The sequence below is a fragment of the Sinocyclocheilus rhinocerous genome, unplaced genomic scaffold (assembly GCF_001515625.1).
Source record: "Sinocyclocheilus rhinocerous isolate Xijiao unplaced genomic scaffold, SAMN03320098_v1.1 scaffold5650, whole genome shotgun sequence".
NCBI lineage: Eukaryota > Metazoa > Chordata > Actinopteri > Cypriniformes > Cyprinidae > Sinocyclocheilus > Sinocyclocheilus rhinocerous.
The window spans coordinates 107,820-112,912 of NW_015648735.1; the positions used below are offsets into that span (position 1 = coordinate 107,820).

Consider the following 5,093-nt stretch of genomic DNA (forward strand, 5'->3'; position numbering starts at 1 on the left):
ACACTCATACACATCCTTCTCTGCAGATTTGCTTTATTCAACATCAAGAAGATCAGGCCCTTTCTTTCGGAACATGCTTCACAACTCCTTGTTCAAGCTTTTAGACTTGAACTCTATTAATTTACTAACTGCTTGTTTTCTTAAAAAAAAATAACACTAGCTTTCCTAATCTTTTTGTATTCTATCTATTTGTTTTCTATTTATTTATTATACAATTAACAAAAGCAAAAAATAAATAAACCGAGGCCTCTAACACTAGCTTGCTCTATTCTATCTGTTTTGATATATATATTTTTAAATTTATTATATAAAAAAAAAAAAAACCTTGCTACGTGTACTGCGTTAAGCTAACTGAGACTTGTTATAGCACTTGTATATCATTGCTCTTTTGTTGATTTTGATTGCTTCCATTGTCCTCATTTGTAAGTCGCTTTGGATAAAAGCATCTGCATAATGACTAAATGTAAATGTAATGTAAGTTCAGCTTTGGAAATGGAAACTAACCTGTTTGTTTCTCAGTATCTTCATGTTTCACTCTGAATGTTTCTTCAATCTTCAAGTCTTCACTCTCCTCCTTAATAAACGCCATCTTTTTATTCGTCACATGGATCTCAGTTGCTTCACCAGGAGTTTTTCTGCATCTTTGGACACTCTGTCATGTATAATAATTAACAGAAAGAAAAATAAATCCATGTTAAATCTCTAGCTCCCTGGCTTGGCAGTCAGTGCACTGGAATGGGTGCTACGTGTACTGCGTTAAGCTAACTGAGACTTGTGATAGCACTTGTATATCATTGCTCTTTTGTTGATTTTGATTGCTTCCATTGTCCTCATTTGTAAGTTACTTTGGATAAAAGCATCTGCATAATGACTAAATGTAAATGTAATGTGAGTTCAGCTTTGGAAATGGAAACTAACCTGTTTGTTTCTCAGTATCTTCATGTTTCACTCTGAATGTTTCTTCAATCTTCAAGTCTTCACTCTCCTCCTTAATAAACGCCATCTTTTTATTCGTCACATGGATCTCAGTTGCTTCACCAGGAGTTTTTCTGCATCTTTGGACACTCTGTCATGTATAATAATTAACAGAAAGAAAAATAAATCCATGTTAAATCTCTAGCTCCCTGGTTTGGCAGTCAGTGCACTGGAATGGGTGTCAGTTAGAGTGCTAATAATCAATGGTCTTAAATGAAATAAATAGCCAACACGCTAAAATAGAACTACAAAAGATAACAGAACACAAAATAAATTACGTTTTCATTTAAAGAAATGCAACGGGTCTGTAAAAGTTCTCACTGCACATGATGTTTGTGATCTCGTTGCATTTACACAGTTTTGACCAGCAGGTGCCGAAAGCGTGTGCTGATTGGAGCGCTTCAAATCAGTAAAGCATCGTGCGCCTCTGTCATTACAAATAGATCAGTGCCGAATTCATTACGATAAACTGATTCACGATATAGGAAGCGAAATGAGATGCACTTCTTCTGTTGCTCATATGTGGATGTGCCTTTTTCACACAAAAAAGTGAATGTAATGTGTATAACATATGTAAAAACTATAGCATTGATTGAACTGTTTATATTGATGAACACGCAAATACGATTAAAAACACAAACCTTCAGCCCAGAGGAGCGCGGCGCAGACGTATGACGTCACGTCGCCAGCCCAAAATAAAAGTCCTGTTCACACGCAATTTATATTCGAAACACATAGCACTCAGTATCGGTTGAATGAATGCTTTGCTTCGTTCATATCGTCTATAGATTCTTGGAATATCATAATTATGATCTAAACATTTTAGATATTTTATACACATTTTAAGTATTTTTTTACTCAAATGAACTATATATATATATCAGTGGTGTTCTGAAATGAGGAGGCATTTTTTTAATATCAAATGTAAATTCATGTCAGAGTCCCATTTTCTTGGTTAAATAAACATTACACTATCAGAAAAATAAAAATAAATCTATTTTATATTGCTACATTAACAATGTAATGAATATTCTATTTATTAAGCCATGTATGAATCTCATCAAGTTAGTTTTTTTACATTTTATACATATTACATATATTCCAAAAAAAATAACTTAACAATAATATATTTTATTTGTGAACTTATGTTCAGCTATTCTTTTTAATAATTAACTTTTAATTATTAATTAATTAAAAGCTCAGTATATATTGGTCACAGACACAGAGATTTACTTTAGATTTAACCAAGCTGATTACTCACTAAAAACTCCCACAGATCAAGTTTTCGGCCCATTTTAAGTCTTATTTTCATGTAGCAACGTGGTTATATCTAAGTGTGTGAGTTGTTTACTTACTTTTTTAAATTAGTCTTCCCATTAACACCATTATATTGTTCATTCAGACTGATTCACGAACGCGGAATGCGCACAAGAGGCAGGATTTATCACATGAACCAATCACAACCGAACATAACCAGTCACATCCAATCATATCGCAATGTGACTTTCCCCGATTCATTCTCAATTACCCCCCCTAAACCCACGGCACACTAAAGCCTGTGTTATACTTTCCGCGTGCACAATCCGGACGCGTACGCGGACAGCACGGACGCGTACTACTTGTATTTATACTACCGAAACGGTCCGCTCAGCTGACGTGTTCCACGCATGTGCAGTAGATTGGCTTGAACAGACAAACATGGCGACGTCTATGCAGCAAGAAGAGCTTCTTTGTCTGCTGTACTTTGCTAATTCACAGAAGAAGAAAAAAAGACGTTGGGCAAGAAAGTGGTGTGTGCGGCCAACGAATGGGACCAGGACCAAAGCGGTGGAGTTTAGTATGTTGGTGTAGGAGATGCGTGCAATGGACGAGGAGAAGCACCATCAGTACTTTCAAATGTCTGCCGCCAAATTTTATTTCCTGGCCCACAGAATCGATGAACGCATCCAGCACAAAAGAACACACAGTGCTCCGATCAGTGTGGCGGAAAGGTTAGCGGTGACTTTACGCTATTAATCAACTGGATGTTCTCAGGTCGGTGTGGCTGCAAGTTACAGACTGAGCAGCTGCACTGTATCGAAGATTATTCCCGAGGTGTGCAAGGCCATTTGGGACACTCTGCAGCCGGAATTCTCCCCCTTTCCATCCCAGACACAGTGGATGCACATACATAGCGCGTGATTTTTGGAGAGTCTGGAACTTCCCACTGTGTGTTGGTGCCATCGACGGGAAGCATGTCACCATCAAAGCCCCCCGGAATGCTGGAACTATTTTAATTACAAGGGGAGTCACTCAGTTGTTCTGATGGCTGCTTGTGATGCCCATTACCGGTTCACGGTGGTAGACGTGGGGGCCTATGGACGTGAAAGCGATGGAGGCGTCTTCAAAGAAAGTATATATGGGTGCAAGCTAATCAACGGGACTCTGGAGCTGCCACGACCAGTCACCCTGCCAGGCTCGGATGTCACCAACCCGCATGTGTTTGTTGCAGATACAGCTTTCCCACTGCTCCCAAATCTCATGCACCCATTCCCAGGTAAAGTCTTTTGTTTATCAGAATGTACAAAAGAGTTATAAAATTATATTTTGCAATAATACTGTGTGTCACAACAGCATGACATGAACCACATTATCAATTTGTTGCTGTAATGTTGTGGGTGTTTAAGTTAAGCCTATGTATATATGTAAATAACTGTATATAGGTATATTTAATTGTATTTTTGAGGTTACCATTTATAATTTATAATGTTACATTTAATTACCAATTAGTTTATGCTTGTGTAGCATCAAAGACACCACCATGAGTGTTCACACTGTTTGTATGTCCCTCTCACTTTATCCCACAGGCTCCAACCTCACGACAGCACAGCAAGTATACAACTACCGGCATTCCCGGGCCTGAAGGATTATAGAGAACACCTTTGGCATCATGGCATCCCGGTGGAGGATTTTTGCCCGACCAATTGACTGCAGCCCAGACAATGTAGTACACATTGTGAAAGCCTGTGTGGCTTTACACAACTGCTTAACCCACACTGATGCATCTAATCCAGGGAACACCATACAATACCGTACACCTTACCAGATAGCCCCACCGCAGACGAAGACATCCAGCCAGGTGAGTGGAGGCGGCATGTGGCAGGCAACACCAATCTTCTTGAGGCAAGGCAGCTGTCCGCTGGAAGAGCATCACGGGTAGGGTTGGGTACCGAAACCAAGTACCAATATGGCACCGGTACCCATGTAACCAGTATGTACTAGAACAGAATCAGAACACAGATTTCGGTGCCTCATTTCGGTGCCATGGCTGAGCGATCGATTGAAATATTTGTCCTCTGGCTCTCCAAAACGGACGTAAGAAGCATCATCACCGGCACCGCACGTGAAAAATAATTTCCCGACTGAGAAAACGCATGTGAACTCAAATCGGAAAGCTCTAATAATACAAATCCAACAAATCCTTGTAGTAACGAGCGTGTCCATGTTGTTTTCACATTCCGACTTAAAAGCACAACTCGGGAAACGAGAGCATCCGAGGAGTGCGTGAATGCAGTAATTACACTTGATCTGATGGCAGCAGGTAGCCTTCCGTTAACTAAGCTAAACATGCTTAAATTAAAATGCCTAAAGCTAAACCTCCCTTCTATTCACATTTCTAAACCTGTTGTCCAACAAAAGAGAAAATAACCTTTTTACTCCACAACTCCAGTCAAATGCTTCCTTTTGTGAACTGATGAGGCTTCTTGTCACAGAATGAGGCAGAAAATATGTTCCATAGGCTACTTTAAAAAGAATACATCGATTAGCAATGGATTATAAATATACTTAATTATTATGAAAATACCAGAGATGACTTGAATAACAGAAACTATATTGTCGCAGTCGAGTGTTTATTGTCTTTGTTTTATCATTCAAAAGGTTTATATGTTCTGTTTACTCAGTTGCAGCTATAATAGCGATGCCTTTGTCCATATAAGAGATTTCCAGGAGGGTCATGAGTTCCGCTACTTCTCTGACTGGATATGTGGATTTTCTGTGCGAGGGCGCCCTCTGGCGTCCAGTATGAATGAAACAGACATCATGTGTTTATAGTGCTAATGGCCAATCCATATTTATTG

The 5,093-nt window shown here is 39.1% G+C and overlaps 1 protein-coding gene across 1 annotated transcript in view; it reads right to left on the bottom strand.

Moving 5' to 3' along the window:
• LOC107710218 (gastrula zinc finger protein XlCGF57.1-like) overlaps positions 1-949 on the bottom strand; it is a 6,464-nt gene extending 5,515 nt beyond the window's left edge. Inside the window, exon 1 of the mRNA XM_016514956.1 lies at positions 919-949. The gene's annotated coding sequence lies outside the window, so the exon portion shown is untranslated. The remainder of the gene's footprint in view (positions 1-918) is intronic.
• Between the last annotated feature and the right edge of the window lie 4,144 nt (positions 950-5,093).